At 36.0% G+C, this 20,295-nt stretch overlaps 1 protein-coding gene across 4 annotated transcripts in view; it reads right to left on the reverse strand.

Moving 5' to 3' along the window:
• Positions 1–20,295, reverse strand: part of CHCHD6 (coiled-coil-helix-coiled-coil-helix domain containing 6) — a 350,778-nt gene that overhangs the window by 175,575 nt on the left and 154,908 nt on the right. The window lies entirely within an intron of this gene.

A 20,295-nucleotide genomic window follows, 5' to 3' on the forward strand; every position in this document is an offset into this window, starting at 1 on the left:
TGGGAAATCTGGAGAAGAAGGAGTCCTACCAAATTATTTTTATGACACAAATATGATACTGATACCTAAATCAGGAAGAGACAAAACAGAAAGAAAATTACAAACCAATTTCCCTTAGAAACATAGATGCAAAAATTCTAAATAAAATATTAGCAATACAGCAACTCATCATGAGAATAATATACTCTGATCAGGTAGAATTTATTCCAGGAATACAAGGGTGGTTCAATATCAGGAAAACTATCAGTATAAGTGATCACATCAACAACAAAACTAGCAGAAACCATATGATTATCTCAATAGATGCAGTAAAGGCTTTTGACAAAATACAACACCCACTCCTATTAAAAACATTAGGAAGTATAGGAATCAATGGAGTCTTCCTTAAAATAAGAAGTAGCATCTACCTAAAGCCATCAGCAAGTATTATATGTAATGGGGAGAAGCTAGAAGCATTTCCAATAAGATCAGGGGTGAAACAAGGATGTCCACTATCACCCCTCTTATTCAGTTTGGTACTAGAAATATTAGCAGTAGCAATAAGAGAAGAAAAAGAAATTGAAGGAATCAAATTAGGCAAAGAAGAGACCAAGGTATCACTCTTTGCAGATGATATGATGATATACTTAGAAAATCCCAGAGAATCAAGTAAAAAACTACTTGAGATAATAAACAAATTTGGCAGAGTTGCAGGATATAAAATAAACCTACATAAGTCCTCGGCATTCCTATATATTTCTAAAGATATCCAACAGCAAGAGATAGAAAGAGGAATCCCATTTAAAGTTAAAATATTTGGGAATCTTCCTGTCAAAACAAACCCAGGACTTATATGAACACAATTACAAAACATTTTTCACACAAATAAAGTCAGATCTAACTAAGTGGAAAAACATCAATTGTTCATGGTTGGGTCAAGGTAATATAATAAAAACGACAATTTTACCTAAATTAAATTACATATTTAGTGCCATACCAATCAATCTACCAAAAAATTACTTTATAGAGTTAGAAAAAATAGTAGCAAAATTCATTTGGAAGAACAAAAGGTACAGAATATCAAGGGAATTCATGAAAAGAAATACTAGGGAAGATGGCCTAGCCATACTAGATTTTAATCTGTATTATAAAGCAGCAGTTATCAAAACTACTTGGTACTGACTGAGGAATAGAGTGGTGGATCAATGGAATTGACTGGGTACAAAAGACCCAACAGCCAATGATTATAGTAATCTCCTGTTTGATAAACCCAAAGACTCCAGTTTTGGGGATAATAATGCACTATTTAACAAAAACTGCTGGGAAAACTGGAACATAGTATGGCAGAAACCGGGCATAGACCTATATCCAACACCATACACCGAAATAAAGTCAAAATAGGTGCATGATTTAGGTATAAATGCTGATACTGTAAGCAGTCTGGGAGGGCAAGGGATAGTTTATCTGTCAGATCTATGGAGAGGAAAAGGCTTTATGATGAAACAAGAGTTACAGAGCATTATAAAATGCAAAATGGATAATTCTGATTACATTAAATTGAAAAGCTTCTGTATAAATAAAGCCAATGTAACCAAGACTACGAGGGAAGTGGAAAATTAGGAAAGAATTTTTACAACCAATGTCTCTGATAAAGGCCTCATTTCTAAAATATACAAAGAATTGAGTCAAATCTATAAGAATATAAACCACTTCCCAATTGATAAATGGTCAAAGGATATGAACAGGCAGTACTCAAAAGATGAAATTAAAGATATCTACAAGCATATGAAAAAATGTTCTAAATCACTAGTGATTAGAGATGCAAATCAAAACAACTCTTAGGTAACACATCTCACTGGCCAGATTGGCTAAGATGACAAAAGAGGAAAATGATAAATGCTGGAGAGGATGTGGAAAAATTGGAATGCTAATACATAGTTGGTAGAGTTGTGAACTGATCCAGCCATTCTGGAGAGCAATCTGGAACTATGCCCAAAGGACTATAAATAAGTGCATACCCATTGACCCAGCAATACCACTTCTAGGGTTATATCCCAAAGAGATCAGAGAAGTAGGAGGAGGACCTGAATGCACAAAAATATGTATAGTGGCTCTTTTTGTGGTGTCAAAGAATTGGAAATTAAGGGGATGCCCATCAATTGGGGAATGGCTGAATAAGCCGTGGTATATGAATGTAATGGAATAGTACTGTGCTATAAGAAACGAGGAGAAGACAGACTTCACAATAACTTGGAGAGACTTATATAAACTGATGGTGAGCAAGAAGAGCAGAACCAGGAGAAATCTCTACACAATCACAGACACAACATATGTGTGACAACTAACTTTAATAGACTGGGTTCCTCTCAGCAATGTAAGGTTATAAGACAACTCCAAAAGACTCATGATCAAAAGAGATACCCACATCCAGAGAAAGAGATGCGGAGTCTGAATACAGATTGAAACAAACTACTTGCTCTTTCTTTTTCTTGTTTTGTTTTGTTTTGTTTCTTCTTTCCCACTGATCATTCCATCAGTTATAATCCTTCTGTACAACCTGACTAATGATTAATGTGAAGATATTTGTAAATCCTATATTCGAGTGCATGCTGCCATGATGGCAAGGAGGTGAAGGAGGGGGAGAAAATTTGAAACTCATGGGACTGTGGAACTGTATGTTGTAATATAAAAGTAAATAAATTTTTAAAAAAAGGAAAAAAATTTAAAAACCACCATTAAACATAAGTGCAAATACAGAATATACAAGAGGAATTCTGATAGCATAACCATCCATAATTCCCTGCCATATATTTTGTTCCCTAGAAAGACAAATCCCTTAAACTTTAGTCATTTGGATCAGTTTTTCATTAGTCTCAGACTACCTTAACACTTCTAACTTCACACTCAGGGTAATATTTTTACCTTCATTGTCACCTGCCAATACTAAAATTTACTGGCCTTTTCCCAATTATCTCGATCCGGTCAAGCCTATATGTTTGTCACAATAGCTTCAACTAGATGAAGATCTGATTAAAGAAGGAGGTTTATTCCCTCCACAGCCCACCCCTAGGCCCTACCCTTCACCAATACACACAATGATCACTAGAACACTGAACTAGGTGTACTCTTGCATTTGCCTGAATGCCAGATAACAGTCAGTCAACTTCTATCAATAAATAAATAGATTCCAGAAGAGTTGACTATTCTTTAACTGATATAGTCATGCATTTAATAACTACCCTCCACATAAGAGGTAGCAAAATTGTTTCCTGGGTCTTCAGAAGTATCCTTCCCATGGTATATAAACGGGGAAAAGAAGGGCAGATGGAAAATGGAAAAACAAGATGCACAAGGTTCTAGGTTTTAGGGATTTTGTTTCTTATAGTGATTTGGTGACTTAATTCTCTAGATTTAGAATTCTGTTAGGGACATAATAATCATAATGTATTTCTACAATGAAAAGTACAATGAACAGTAAAATACTGGTAAGATGATAATGGTTTATTCAAAACAGCATGTAATATGAAGCAGTCAGATTCTCTTTCTCGATGCCTTTTGACTCTGTAGTAAAAATGGTGAGTGCTAACCCATGTTATAATGCAGCATCTATTTTTTTTTGGACTCAGACATTTTTAATTAATGCAATATTACTAAGTAGAGTATAAAGACTTGGAAAAAGCTTATAAAGAACTTGATAAGACCCTTCAAATTAAATCAACACATACTCTGACATTCAATTACTTCTGTGCAAGGGTGGGGAAATGTGAAGATGGTAAGAAAAGATTGGACAACATGGTTCAGCAAAAAAGAATGAGCGGCTAAAGACTTCTAGACTACACAAAAGACTCATTCTTTAATATCACAAACATTTTCGTCAAGAAAAAAAATAGGAGGCACCAGACATAGCAAGCACCAAATAACATTATAAAAAAAGAAATAGGATATATTTTAATGGACAGGAAAAGAACTATTATTGATGTGAGAGGTATCTTTGAATCAGTTATCTATATGCAGTCAGACCAATATCATGTCAGGGCAAATATAATAAAAAGGAAGAAGAAAAAATAATTTAAAAATGACATATAACTGAACAACCAGTTCCTATACTATTTAAACAAATAATTAGAAATGAAAGTAGAAATGGACATCAGAAAATACAGACATTGATCATAACTTTATATAGACAAAATTTAACTTTTAAATTTACTGCCCGACAAGGCCAAAAGAGCCTAGAAAGTAACTTAGTCAGCAAAGATTTGACTTACTTACCAAGCAGAGGCTGACAAATGTTTCACTGGTTTGGAATATAAACTGATTTATAAAATCTTACAAAGGATGATGGGTAGTTATGAGCTACATGTGTCTTCTTAAAGCAAAAAGAAGGGTAAAAGCAGTTTAAAGAAAAATTGCCAAGAAGTTCATCGAAGCAAAGTCACTTCAAATGAAAGACAACACAAAGGGGAAAAAATGGAAAAAATCTGTAAAGATCACTATAACAAACTGTTGTCACTATCAAGGAGAGCAGAACTACCACATTTGAATCCCAACATCACAGATCCAAATGTGCCTACAGGAAAGGTAGAAATGTAACTGATGGGGACTAAGATGAGAAAGGTAGATAAGTTGAGTACTGAGTACTGAGTGTCAAGAGTACTGAGTGTCAAGTATATTGAGGAGATTCATGATGGAATGAGTTGTGAGTAGCTGAGGGATAGCTTGTAAGATGGCAAAAGGAGGAAAGACACTGAAAGCATGAGGAAAAATTCCTTCATCTTGTGAATATAAAAAAAAAGATGAACTTGGAAAGCATCAGAAACTAATAACCTATACAGTTACTCTCACATTTAAATAAAATCTTATTATGAGTCACCTATATATGAACTGAGGACAATTTCGGCAGCCTTCCACATGCATTCAACATAATTCACAACATTACCTTTCACAACTGACTGAAAGAAGCAAAAAATATAAGATCAAACTATGTCTAATGTTTCTTGATTTTAAAAAAGTATTCAGGGGAACAAAATATCTCCTTAAAAAGGCTCTTTTCTAAAAAGGTAACTCCCATCCATACATCAAAATCATTCAAGATTCCTCTTTTTTAAAAAAAAATTATTTTATTTTGTTAATTTATTTTTAGTTTTCAACATTCACTTCCATAAGTTTTAAAATTTCTCCCCTTTCCTCCCCTTCCAAGATTCCTTTTTTTAAAAAAAATTATCAAGCATTTATTTATTCATCTCCTTCCTACCTCCTCTCACCACTGGCTTAAAAAAAAAGGGTAAAATGCTTGTAACAAATAAGCATAGTCAAGAAAACAAATTCCCATATTGGTCACAACCCAAAATGTGTTTTATTTTGCATATTAGCCCATCACCTTTCAATCATGAGGTAAGTAGCATTCTTCATCACTGGTCTTTTGGAATGACGGTTGATCATAGCATTGATCAGTTAAGTCTTTCAGAATTGTTTATTTTTACAATATTGATGTTAAAGTATAAATTGTTCTCCTGGATCATTTCATGCTGCATCACATCATACAAGTCTTCCTAGGTTCCTTTGAAAGCAACTTTCTTCAATCTTACACAACAATAGCATTTAAATACATTCATAAGCCATAATTTGTTCATTTACTCCCCAAATGATGGCCGACTCTTTAGTTTCCAATTTTTTGCCACTACAGAAAGAGTTGCTATAAAACTTTTTGTACTTGAACAATTTCCTCTTTCTTTGTTCTCTTTGGGTATAGGCTTATGGGTGGTGGTGCTTAGGTCAAGGGGCGTATACAATTTAGCAACTTCTGAAGAACAGTTCTGAATTGCTTTCTGGAAGAGCTGTATTCACAGTTCTACCAACAATGCACAAATGTATTTTCTTAATTAAATTTTTTTCAATCAGCAAAAATCTGCATTATCTCTCTCTTCCCACCTCAGCATCATTCTCAATTGAGAACAAAAACAAAGGAAAAACAAAGGAAAAACAAATTCCTGTTATAAAATGCATGAGCAAGCTAAAGTCAACTTCCATACTATGTCCAAAACAAAAACAAAAAATCTCGTTCTGCACTGAGTCCACATCTCTCTGCAAGGAGGTGGTAGCATGTTTCATCATTAGTGCTCTGGAATTGTGTGGTTCACAATTATGTGGATCAAAGTTCTTAATCTTTCAAATTGTCTTAGCATATTGTTGTCACTGTAAAAATCATTCTCCTGGTTCTGCTCAATTCCTTCTGCCTCAGTTCATACATGTCTTCCTAGATTTTTCTGAAACCATTCCCTTCACCATTTCTTACAACACAATACTATTCCATCACATTTATATACTGTAATTTCACTTGTCAGGCCATTCCTCCATTAATGGCATGTCCTCAGCTTCCAATGTTTTATCAACACAAAAAGAGCTATAAATATATTTACACATCCTCACAGTTTGTTTTGCTTAGCATTAATCTATTGATATGCCCTCCTCTAATTCCCACTTTTTCCTTCTCCCCTTTACTTTTTCCCTGTTGAGTGAAATGTATTTCTGTACCCAATTGTGTGTATGTATTCTTCCTATCTTTGAGCAGTGAAGTGAGGTTCAAGTGTCAGCACTTTCCTACCCTTTCTTCTTTGATTTATATAAACTGCTTTCTGCTTCCTTTCCTCCTTTAGTCTATTTCTTTTCCCATTCCTCTCTTAAGACATAACAGAACCACTCCCAGGTTATGCCTAACTAGACTCCCTCTAAAACCTTTGATGATGATAGTGTTCAGAAGGAACATATGTGTCATCTCCTTATATTTGAATGTAAACAGTTTATCCTTATTTAATCCCTGTTCATGTTTACCATTTATGTGTCTCGACTCCTCTGCTTGGACTTCAGTGTTTCTATACAGATCTGTTCCTTTCATCAGAAATGCTTGGAAGTTCTTTTAGTAAAGATCCATTTTTTCCCCCTGTAGCATTATATTCAGTTTTTCTGAGTAAGTTATTCTCAGTTATAATCCTAGCTCTTTTGCCCTCTGGAAAACCCTATTCTAAGCTCTTTACATCCTTTATAATGATGGCTTCTTAATTATTTTTGAACCTTATTGTGCTTTCTCAATATTTGAATTCTTTCTTTCTTTTTGCAATATTTTTCCTTTGACCTGGAAGCTCTAGATTTTGGCTATAATGATCCTGGGAGTTTTCAATTGGGGGTTTCTTTCAGGAAGTGCATGTTAGATTCTTTCTAAACTTGTTCTAAAAGATCTGGGCAGCTCTCTTTTAAGACTTTTTGACATAAGATATCTAGGTTCTTTTTGGTCATGACATTCTAACAGTTCAATGATTCCTAAAGTTTTTCTCCTTGATCTGTTTTCCAGGTCAGTTATTTTTGCTATGAGATATCTGACATTTTCTTCTATGTTTTCAATTTTTTGGTTTTTAATACTTCTTGCTGTCTGATGGAGTCATTGCCTTCTATTTGATCCATTCTAATTTTCAGGGAGTTTGTTGCTTGGGCAAGGTTTTATACCTCTTGGGTCAAGCTATTAATTCTCTTTAAAATTCTTTCTTCCATGAGTCTCATTTCTCTTCATTTTTTTTCTCTACTGTTTATTTTATACATGTCTGTATTTTAAAATTTTATTTAATTTTAGTTTTTAACATTTACTTTTATAAGATTTTGAGTTCCAAATTTCCCCCCCTCCTCAAGATGGCATGCAATCTGATATAGGCCATACATTTTTTCCATACATGTTTATATTAAATTTTACTTTTCCAATCAACAAAAATAACAGCTTCTTTCCCTTTCATTGCCCCAACTCAGAAAGGAAGAGAAATAAAACCCCCGTCATAACATGCATAGATAAACAAAATTAATTTCTGCTTTGATAAAATCCAAAAGAAAAAGACCCATCATTTATCTCTTATTCAGGATTTGAATAGCATGTTTTATTATTAATCCTCTGGAATAGTGGTTGGTCATTAAGTTGACCCATGTTCTAAGTCTTTTAAAGTTTTAACTTTTTACAATACTGTTTTCATTTGTACAAATTGCTCTCCTGGTTCTATTCATTTTACTCTGTAACAGTTCTTGTCACCTCTTGTGCCAAGCTATTAATTTCCTTTCCTATACTTTCTCCCATAATTCTCATTTCTTTTCCAGTTTTTTCTTCTAGAACTTTTTATAAAAACATTAAAAAATTTTTTAAACAAACTTGCCATATCTTCCTAGAATTCCATTTTAATTTGTGCCCAAGCTGTATTTTTCTTTTGAGGTTTTGCTTAATAGAAGTTTGGGAGTCAATTTTCTTCTTCTGGTTCTGTTCTGTGTGTCTCTATCATCAAAATAACTTTTTAAAGTGTGATTCTTTTCTATTTGCCCATTTTTTCATCCTACTTCCTGAATGTGGACTTAATGTTAGGTCATAAGATCTGTATTCTTCTGGGGGAAATGTCTGCATTGGTCTTGCTGCTATTTTCTTGGAATAATGAGCATTATTTTAGTGTTATTCCAGGCTCTGAGGGATAGCTCACACTGAGGACCTATAAGCTTTCAGTTTTTTCTAAGTGTTCTGATCCAGGGTAAAGTCTGATTGTATCCCCTCCTACACACTGTTTTGCAAGCTCCTGACTTGGGTTTGGATCTAAGCAATAGGACTGTGGGCTTGCCCTGTTTGGAGTTTTAGTAAAAGGTTGCTGTACTCTGCCAGTATCAGCAACCTAGAAAGCTCCTCTGGATCAGAGTGACAGAACTGCAAGCTTCCTTTTGGTCTTGGATTCCTGCCCTGGTCATTCCCTTGCATTCTTCATACTGGGCTGAAGGCTGAAACTGAGACCCATCTCTGTTCCTGGCATCTGAGCTACAAAGTTGCTGCTTACTTCCCTCTCAGTACATAGCCTACAACCCTAAAACAACATCCCTAGGAATAGGTCCCCTCCTCAGTCTGTCTTGAATCATGGAAAAGGGTAAAAAGTGACAGAACTTCTGGTTGGCAGTTCTTCCTGCGCTGTGCACAAATTTAAGTGCTTTTTTGCTGGACACAGACTTCATCTTGTACTATGTACTTCCAGTACACAGCCTTTCTCTGTGCTGGAGTACTATGCATGGCATGTTCTTGATTAGACCCCATTCTCTGATGGCCACAGATTTCCTTATGTTGATCTGGGCTGGAAAAGTGATTCCTTGTGAAATATATAAAATACATAATATATATATACACACACACACACATACATATATTTTGTGATATACACACATATATATTTATATTCCCTGTGAGACACTGTAACAGCAAGCACCCTAGCATACCCAGGATGGTTGCTAGCACTGGTTCTTTGATCTCTTTTTCTTTTTTTTTTCTGCCTTTTTGGAGGGCAATTGGGGTTAAGTAACTTGCCCCAGGTTACACGGCTAGAATTTTTTTTGTGTTAAGCATCTGAATTTGGAACCGAACTCAGGTCCTCCTGACTCCAGGCCGTCGCTTTACTCACTTGCGCCACCTAGCCGCCCCTAATCTGTTTTTCTAAAGGAAAGCAGCTCAAAAGCGGTTAACAATCTTAGTTTAATCAAACATATATCATTTACCTAGTTTAGGGGAAAAAGTCAGCACCTTGAACTTCAGAGAAAACACCAACAGAAGTTATAAGCACACAAAATAATACTAACAGAGAAGATAACACAATTCAACAAACCAATAGACAGGGCTTTTAGCTGTCTGACCATTACATCCATACCTAGTTAGTCACCAGAGAGAGAAGCACCAATATCTAGGTTTTCAAAGCTGGGGGGCTCAACAGCTGGCCAGAATCTCATCTGGCCAAATCACACAATTCTTCCCAAAGTGAGCCCCAAAGCAAAACCTCACCTCAGGCAGTATATATAGCCTTCTCCAGGATCAGAGAACATCACAACCTTGGTGACCCACTGCTTAATTACAAAGTAACAAGGTGTGGGCATTCCTGAAAAACAAGCCTCTCCTAAGCAAGCTTCTCCTATTGGGCTCCAGTCTACCCTTCAGCAAACTCCTCCCACCACAGGCTCCATGTGACCACATTCAGCCTATTAGGGGGCAGAGTTTTGTGTCCCTTAAGGAGGCTTGCTCTTTAAGGATGACTGAATTAAGTACTAACTGAATGTTATCTTTTGTTTAAAACTATATGGCCACTTTAGTGATAAGCTATTATATTACAACATTGTGAACACTGTACTTTGGTTTCTGTGAATGTCTTGCTTTAGTTTACTGCTGAATAAATAAAGAGTTCACTATACTATGTGATCAGAACCTTAAAGCTGTGCACAGCAGCAGTCCTCTGGAGAGCTGCTTGTGATTGGCTTTACAGAGATGATCATGGAGATGAAAAAGAGGAGGAAAGTAGGCTGGACTGCCTTTGGATAATTAAAAAGCTTCTTTAATGAAACCAAGCTTCCTATGTAATCAAAAGAAAAAAAAATTATGGGGTGGCTAGGTGGCACAATGAATAGAGCACCGGCCCTGGAGTCAGGAGGACCCGAGTTCAAATCCAGCCTCAGACACAACACACACACACAAACTAGCCGTGTGACCTTGGGCAAGTCACTTAATCCCAACTGCCCCCTAAAAAAAGGAAAAAAATTTAGTATCTACATTGTATTATTGTTGCTCTATGCCAGCTAAAATGAAATATAATAATCTTCAGACAATTAAAAAAGAATATTAAAAAAAGGACCATGGAGAGTTCCATGATGGATGTGTGCCAGCTGAAACATATAGCAAATGCGCAATTCTGGATAAAAGGAGTAAAAGATATTTTGGGGGAAAGTATATGATAAGAAGAGAGGATGACTGACCACATCATAAGGGTAAAGGATGGCAAGTAGACAGTCAATTCTGACTCTTTTTCAGTGGTAGATACCCTTCCAGTTTTAAGAGAAGAGGGGGAAGGCTTCTAGTATGCTATGTGTTAGATCCCTTGTAACAAACTTATGAGAGGACACAGACAGAAGTTACACAGGACAAAAAAATCATCAATAAGTTGCGATCTGCATCACAGAAGGGAATTTCCAAGCTGATGAGGTCACAAAACCATGTGAGTACTTAAAACCTGAGCACCAAATAGAGGGAGGGCTACACTATGTTTCTTACACGGCTATACTCCTATTACTGTTACAGAACTGAAAAAGGTGTCTTCTAGCTCCATGACAAGTTTGAAGGTTTTAAATATTGTTGCTTCATGCTACATCAATATAAACTATTCATTTTAACAGTTCAACCTAATTGAGAAAGACATTCTCTCTGAAAAGCATTATGAAATGATTGGAAAGGGGGAAGAGATCACTGTGTGAAACTAACAGACATATTTGGGAGTGGTGCCTTCTCTCCTGCTCCTTCACTGGTGGCCTTCACACCCCCTCTCCAGAGCAAGGAGGCTACCCTAAAGCCCCAGCTAAGAAGAACACCTAATAAACAAGTCTCCTCATTCCCCCAATAAGCTAGATACTCTTTCTTTTTTTTATCAGGCAACTTGAAGCACACAGATGACTCATTTTTGGTTTGTGATATACTCTCACTCCTGAGATTTTCCATTGAAGTTGTGCAAAGTCAAATTTTAAATTCATCCACTTAGCACCATGTTCTACCAATTGCAAGCATCACACACAAAAATTGATGACTGACTTTTTTATCTCTTAGAAAACTACTTCAATGTTGTTCCTACTAAATTTCGTCTTTCAGGATTGTCTTGACTAGTAATACCTTAAATGACCCTGAGATCAAAGGCTATAAACACTTTTCAAACACCTACTGATGTTTGCATACACTGGTTGGTTAATACAAATATTTATTGACTAATATTCTTCTTTCTGTGCTCCCATTTGTGAAAAAGGCTTAATTCTACAAAGCTGCTGTGAGAATGAGCATTGTAATATGTTTTGAGCTCCTTGGAAAAACATTATATAAATTTCTAGGACTGGTATTGGGAACACTGTTGGTGCCTAAAAAACACAAGCTAATGAGCTAAGGATTTAGAAAACAACAATAAAAACAGGGCTAACTATCTTCAAATTCTCTGGGTTCCATCCTACTTTTTCCTCACTTTCATTTATTTATTTAAGTTAAATTTTTGGAATAAAACAAGCATTTCCACAACAGTACAACAAAAAAGATGACCACACATGGAATTACAAGTCTATTATACACAACTTGCTATTCCTTTAAAAGATATAATAAAGTTATCATGTAAATTTCTTTTTTTTACCTCCCCCCATAGCTACCATTAGAAACAGATGTGTGTATGTGTGTGTATAATATATAAAATTATTTGATACATACTTCTATTTATCAGTTCTTTCTCTGGATGCAGATAGTATCTTTCTTCATTATGTCCTTTATAGCTAATTTGGGTATTTATAATCGTCAAAATGACTTATTTGCTGAAATTCATTCTTAAAGCAATACTGCTGTTACTATATACAGTGTTTACTTGGTTCTGCTCATTTCACTCTTCATTATTTCATACAAGTCTTTCCATGTTTTTCTAAAATCAACCAGTTCATCATTTCTTATACCACAAGAGTATTCCATCACAATCCTATACCACAACTTGTTCAGTCATTTCCTAACTGATGAGCATCCCTGTGATTTCCAATTCTTTGCCACCACAAAGAGAGCTGCTACAAACATTTTAGAACACATAGGTTCTTTGCCTTTTTCCCTAATCATCTTTGGAAACAGACCTAGTAGTTGTACTGCTGGGTGAAAGGGTAGAAACATTTTAATAACTCTTTCAGCATAATTCCACATTGCTCTCCAAAATGGCTGGGCCAGTTCACAATTCCAACAACAACGAATTCGTGTCCTAATTTTTCCACATCCCCTCCAACATTTGTCACTTTCCCCCTCAATCATTTTGGCCAATCTTGTAGGTGTAAAATGATATCTCAAGGTTATTTTAATTTACATTTCTCTAACCAATAATGATTTAGAGCACTTTTTTCATTTGACTATAAATCTTGATTTCTTCATTAGAAAACTGCATTTCATATCCTTTGGCCATTTATCAACTGGGAGATGACTTGTATTCATATAGATTTGACAAAATTCTTTATATATTTGAGATGAGATCTTTATCTGAGAAACTGTCTAGAAGTTTCCCCCGAATTTTCTACTTTCCTTCTGATCTTGTCTACATTTGTTTTACTTGTACAAACCTTTTAAATTTAATGTAATCAAAATTATCCATTTTACACCTAACTTTGTTTTCTATCTGTTGTTTATTCATAAATCATTTACCTATCCATAAATCTCACAGGTAATATATTCTATTTTCTTCTAATTTTCTCATAATCTCCCTCTTTATATTTTGACCTTATCTTGGTAAATGGTATAAGATATTGGTCTATGCCCAATTTCTGTCATACTGCTTTCCCAACAATTTTTATGAAATAATGAATTCTTATTCCAAAATCTTAAGTCTTTACACTTGTCAAATACAAGGTTATTATATTTATTTGTTGCTGTAAGTTGTATGTATACCCTGTTCCATTGATCTACCTTTCTATTTCTTGGCCAGTATCTGCTTGATAAATTACTGTCTTATAATATAGTTTAAGATCTCGTACTACTAAACCTCCTTTATACTTTTATTAGTTTCTTTGATATTCTTGTCTTTTTTCTCTTTCAAATGAATTTTATTATTTTTTCTAATTCAGCAAAATAATTTTTTGGTAATTTAATTGGGATGGGAATATATAAATTAGTTTAGGTAATAATGTCATTTTTATTATATTGGCCCTGCTTATCCATGAACAATTACGATTTCTCCAATTATTTAAATCTGATTTTATTTGTAAATAAAGTTTTTTCCATAATTTTATCTATATAATTCCTAGATTTGTTTTGGTAGGTGGACTCCAGGTATTTTATACTTTCTAAAGTTATTTTAAATGGGGTATCTTTTACTATTGCTTCCTACAGGGTTTTGTTTGTGATATACAGGAATGCTGAAGATTTATGTTGATTTACTTTTTTATTCCATAAATTTTTTGAAAATGAAAAAAAAACAGAAAATGGGGAAGTCTAGAAGCAAAGAAGTTTTGGGATATGAAGCTGAAAGTGGAGAACCTCAGTCCATTTTGAGCATATGTTTAAGACGTTGACAGGGTACCCATGAAGCAATTGCCAGCAGGCAAGCTGATGATACAGACTTGAAGTTCAGGGTAGTAATAAAGCCTGTATATAGAAATTTGGGATTCATTTATATAGATTATAACTAAACACAACTGAACAAATGTGATCATTACGACAAAATATCTAGAAATAAAAGCAAGTCCTGGATAGAGAGCCCTGATGGATATCCATGCTAAGGGAGCAGGATACAGATGATGATGATTCAACAAAAGACACTAAAGCAGGAAGAAAACCAAAGGCAGAGAGAGATAAAAACCAAGGAACGAAACAACAGGGAGGGAAGACAGTATCTATCAAACAGAATAAAGACAAAAAAGGGAATGGAGATACAAGAATAATGGAGGCAAGTTCCTGTAGAAAATGGAAAGTGAAAAGATTGAGGACATAGGTAAGAAGGTTAGCCCTGGCAGAAAAGGCTTTTCTTCTTGATAAATTAAAGGATGGGGAGGGGAAGGAAGACAGGGAGTCAGTCAATAAACATTAAGCACCTACTATGTGTCAATCACTTTACTGGGGATACTAAAAGAGGCAAAAGACAACCCCTGCCCTCAAGGTGCTCACAATCTTATGGGGAAGACAACAAGCAAATAAACAAGCCCTACAATTAAAAGGGGTTGGGAAAGTGTTCCTGTAGAAATAAAGTTTTAGTTGGGACTTAAGGGAAACGAGGGAAGGAAGCAGAGATGAAGGGAGAGAGAGTTTTAGGCATGAAGGCAGCTAGCACAGAGATGGAGCATCTTATTTGTGGAACATCAAGGAGACCAGTATCACTGGATTAAAAAGTATCTGGTGGGGGAGTAAGGTCTAAGAAGACTGGAAAGGTAGGGAGGGACTAGGTTATGAAGGGCTTTGAGTGCCAAATAGGAGATTTGCATTTCATCTTAAAGGTGATATGGAGCCACTGGACGAAGAGGGAAACAGAAAGGGAAGAGAAGGTAGAAGGGGAAGGAAAAGGAGAGAAGAGGGAAAAACAAAAACAAAGACAAAGGGAAGATGAGGGAGGGGAGGTGCAGAGAGGAGAAGAGAGTATGTTTAGGTATGATATAGGAAGTCGAGAAAAAGGAAAAGGATTGGAACACAGGGGCACAAGAACCTAGTATAAAGAGCCAATCAAGGAAATAAAAAAGAAATGTTATACATCAGTGAAGGCTCAGCAGAAATGAGATAACACGAGTTTGTACTGGACCAAACTAGCATAGTTGTGATTTCCTTCAGTGAGATTCTGCAAAAGAAGGCAGAAGGCAGACTGTGGTGCTGATCTACAGCTGAAGATCAGAAGGGAGGGCATGAACAAAAATAGGTCAAGGAGGTAAGACATTCAAGGGAAGAACACAAATCATAGGTCAAAGAAATTATAACATGTTTTGTGCAATGGCAGCTCCTTTGGAAAAAATGGCCTCTTGAAATTATTTTGAAGAATGGAAATGAGTTAGATTAGATAAGTAGTCTTATGTTTGTATTTTTAAAAATCTAATTCCTTTAATATAACAGCTTGGATTTGAACCTAATTAGAGAAAGTACCTTTATACATCACATGTTGCATTATTAATTTGTACTAACTGATCCTTCCTGAAACCCTCAAATCCATCCTAGTTGACTATCACATTCCCCACAAATAATGACTCCGCAAGCCACCAACCCTATCTCTAACTTCTTCGTTTTCAATAAAGACCTTGGCCTTTATTGGTAGTTCCATGTGACACTACTTCTCAACTTTCTATTTCTAATACCTCGGACTCTTTGTCTCTTCTCCCAACTTTCTTCTTTACTCTGTCTAAAGGGACAGGACTTATCTCCTCCTTTTCAAGGGTCCTTATCATCTTACATCTAGATTAAAATAACAACCTCCTAACTCAGCTTCTCCCCATTTCAATACAATCTGCGCACTACTACATATTAATTTTCATAAAACCTATATTACTCTCCTGCTCCAAAACTCTGAAGAGTAGAATTAGGAATAAAACTCAAGATTTCTGATGTCAAGACTAAAGTTCTTTCCATTGTAATCTAATGTAGCTACTTTTGAGGTCAGACAAGTAACTTGATTAATAGATGACACATTAGAGACAGAAGTCAGAAATGAATTGGTTGAAAATTTCACATGGTGCATGAATGATGCCACTTATAGATCCTACTCCATTTCTTTCCCTTCTATATTAAATCATTAAAGGGCAGCAGAACAAGGGTCATGAACCCTAACCTCCATCATGTTGCCACTTCAGGGGGAGACTTCAGCACCTAAATTAATAAAGAAAGAGTATTTGGGACTCTCAAAGCTACAAGCTGCTAGCACTATGCTAAAAATAGTAAGTACAATCCAACAGTGCCTTATAAATTGAAAATGACTTCATTTTCTGACCTGGTCAAGGCACTTGAGAAGTATCAAGTTGTGAGTGGTATGTGCAGGACAGGTCAATTTGCATAGGGTCATTTTCCACTGACAGGTAAAGGGACATATCAAACAAGAAGATGTAACAGGTGTCAGTGGTGAATCACCATGAAGTTCACTACTCCAACTGAGGCAGAGGATTTCAATACTTCCAGAGAACAAGAAATCATGACAATATTATGCTGTCTTTAATTATGGTATCTGTTGGGGGGAAAGAGGGGATGAATGCCTCAAATCTGAGACATGATGAGAATGTTAAATTTTTCTTTTAAAGAGAAAAAAACTAGACTTCTCTCCTTCTGGGAGAAAAAGACTACAGGTACCATTGCATGGACTTGCAGGGTGAACACCAAATTTCAAATCCAGTCCAATCCCTAATTTGCTATGGGATACTGGGGAGACTGATGCTTACTTTGAATCTCATTTTTTTCCCTTTGGTGAAATAAAAAATAAATCCTTATGTTTTTACATGTGATTGTGAGATGATTCTGAAAACTATAAAGCCCTGGGACAATTTTTAAAATGTGACTCATAGATTCAAGTGTACTTCAAATTTAATAAAAGCATTAGTTTAATATCAACTCAGAAGCAAGGTACTGTGCTACGTAGGTACTAAAGGAACTACAAAGATAAATGAGACATAGTTTACAGCCCAATTTGGGGGCTAGGTACAAAGGAGGTAAACAAATAATTAGAGAATGAGACATAGTGTGGTTAAGTGCACAAGAACTGGACCCACTGAGTTGGGAGTAGCTTATTAGACCTCACTCTGCTTTCTTCAGTTTCTAAGATTCCTGCTTCCTGGCCTGGATTTCATGGGAACTGTGTTATATGGAACTTAACCTCAGAACCTTACTGCTACAGGGCTAAAATAGGACCACCTTTTCCAGGGCAAAGACTAAGAAATACCCACAAGGAAAAGAGGAGAAAATGAGGCCAACACAGTCTTTGGGGAAGAAGTGTACTTTAAGTATAGTTAAGTAGAACTTGCCCTGAGTTGTCATTGAGGAGAGTTGGGTTCAAGCCTTAATTGTCACGAATTATTGGAGTGAACAAACTGTTCAACCTCACGCGGGTCTCAGTTTCCCAATCAGTCATCTATGAAACAATTATTGGTGTAGAACGAGTATTTAAAGAAAAAATTCTGTCTCCTCCATTATCTAATTTCTACTCCTGCTGTCTTCTATTATTATCAACTGGCAAGAGGCTAAACCAGTATCTTATGCTTTGTTTTTATTATTTCCTGGGGAGGTGGGAAAGAGGGAGAGGTAGATCTAAGAGAGGCATTCTAGTCAGTTCTTTCTCAAGGAGGACATCTTGATAGCTATTTTATTTCATCTTGAAAACTGAAATAACTCAAACCCCTTTCTAACCTCTCTATTGACAACAAAGGTCATCCAGGTTCAAAACCTAGTTGCCATCTTTCTCTCTTACCTCCTTTATGCCCAATCAGTTGCCAATCCCTAGCAATTTAACCTTCAAAACACCTCATATACACTTTCTCCTCTCTTCTGACACTGACAGGCCCTCTTCACTTCACACCTGGACAAGAGCCTGCTGGTTGGCCTTCCTGCCTCAGGTCTCTCCCCATTGTGGTTCATCATGCACTCAGCTGTCAAAGTGATATTCCTTAAGCACAGTTCTGACCACATTACCCTCCCCCACACACACACACATGCATTTAAGGAACTCTTATAAATTCCTATTATCTCCCAAGTTCAAATAAAAAATCCTCTGTTGGGCTTTAAAGCCTTTCATAACCTCTTCCTCACCATATACTCTTCCATCTAGTGACACTGGGCTCCTTACTGTTATTTGTATGAGACATTGCATCTCTATCTCCTGGCTCTATGCATTTTTACTGGCTGTCCTCCATGCCTGGAACTTTCTCTCTCCTGAAGTATGCCTTCTAGTTTACCTGGCTTCTTTAAAGTCTCAACTGAATTCCTACTTTCTACAGGAAGTTTTTCCTAGACATCCTTAATCTTAGTGCCTTCCTTCTGAGATTATCTCCAATTTATACTATTACTTGTTTCTACTAAGTCGTTTGCAGGTTATCTCCTCCATTAGAAGAAGCTTCTTGAGAACTGGGACTTCTTTTGGCCTTAACTATGTCCCTAGCACTTAACTCAGTGCACACAAAAGGTGCTTAATAAATTCTTGCTGACTGACTGACTGCACTTCCTGCTTCCCACTTCCCGACCAGCTCTAAATCCTCTTCCTCAGTCCTTATCCCTATGTGCTCCACTGCTGTCTAAGAGCAGGGCACTAGGCCAGGGATATGACACGGGAGCCACTCGTCAGTAGTCTCTCTTTAAGTCATCTTCGAGCTAATCTCTTTAAATTTAAAAAAAAAAAGCTATAAGAAAAGAGCTTCATTGGAAAGTCCTAAAGCTATGTTGTGTCTCTGGCAACCGAAAATGTCAAGGTCTGAAAGTATTCAACACATGAAAGCTGAATTATATAAAAGAAATAGCTTATAAAAAAAGATTGTCGGATGTTGTGTTTCCATCTTTCCAGTCATTACATAAATAAAATTATCCACAGAGAAGATCAAAACCTTTTTAAAAAACTAATAAAATTAAGCCTTATTATTGCATTTCTTTTCTCCCTCTTTCCCATGTTCCTAGTAATCTTCTCTATCTTCCTCACCAATCTCTGCTCTTCAGAACGTTATGGAGGCATTTTTAAAATTTTATTAGCTGCAAAATGCTAGTGTTTGAGTCAGAAAAAAAGATAGTGGTTTTGCACCTCCTTGTAGCAGCACTTAATATCTTTTCACAATCTTGTGGCAAATCCTCATTAAAAAAAAGTCTGCATCTGCATATGCAAGGAGTTTGGATGTCTCTTTTTGATTACTAAGGGGAAGAAGAGATGATAAAGTCAAATTCTTCTGGTACATTTTTTCCCTTTCAGCAAGACAAAGCATTTTTCATTCTTTATAAGGGTGAGCATTAAAGAGCAAAGAAAAAGCCAGTGAGACAGAGTTCCACCAGAAAGCAATTTTTTATAGGAGAAAAATGCAAGAGGGCCTAGCTCCTTCCCGCTCTAGATAGATACACATCCCAGTGCTTTTAGGAGCCAAAACTGGAGAGAGAAACACAAGAGTGGCACAGCAGGAAACTGAAGAATTGCACACATAACAAAAAAAAAATCTGTGCTTATGAACATATGGGCAACTGTGATAATTAGAGCTATGGCTGGTGGATTCTCCCCTCCCCTTTTTTTTTTCAGGCTTTCAATTCACAATCCCTAACATTTATAAGCTACATTCAAACTTGAGATGGAACTCTGCTTAATAAAAAAAGATATATATTTTTATGACATGGGTAAGCAATACAGAATATTATAACATTTTCTAGTTCTATGTAATGTCAATATATTAATATAACCCCTAGTATTTTGTGTTATCATCCCGTTTGGTGTAATATTTGCTGCCTCTACCAAAAATGAGAAGTCATGGTAATAAAACAGATAGCCAAGGAAATAGCTTCCTTCTTATCCCCACAATTGTTCAATTCAGTTGTCTTTGTGGCTCTACTTTGGTTATAATGGGAAACCCCATTGGGAATCAGACCCACTAAACATACTGTCAAATGGTGTTTTATAGTTGTAATCAGGACAGTTCATTTTTAGTCACTATTCTGCAGCAAACCAGGCTTAGTTACCTCTGGCAGGAGGTGAAAACACTTCACTGAGATCCTTCTACACCCTGCCAATTTTTTCTAAAGCATTTGTTTTGGGAAAGCCATCATTATTAGCAACTAAACCAAAAAAGGGCTGGTAAACAAGTCAC

Source organism: Petaurus breviceps, unplaced genomic scaffold (genome assembly GCF_028583685.1).
Source record: "Petaurus breviceps papuanus isolate PSGF00001 unplaced genomic scaffold, PetGlider_PUasm1.0 174, whole genome shotgun sequence".
NCBI classification, from domain to species: domain Eukaryota; kingdom Metazoa; phylum Chordata; class Mammalia; order Diprotodontia; family Petauridae; genus Petaurus; species Petaurus breviceps.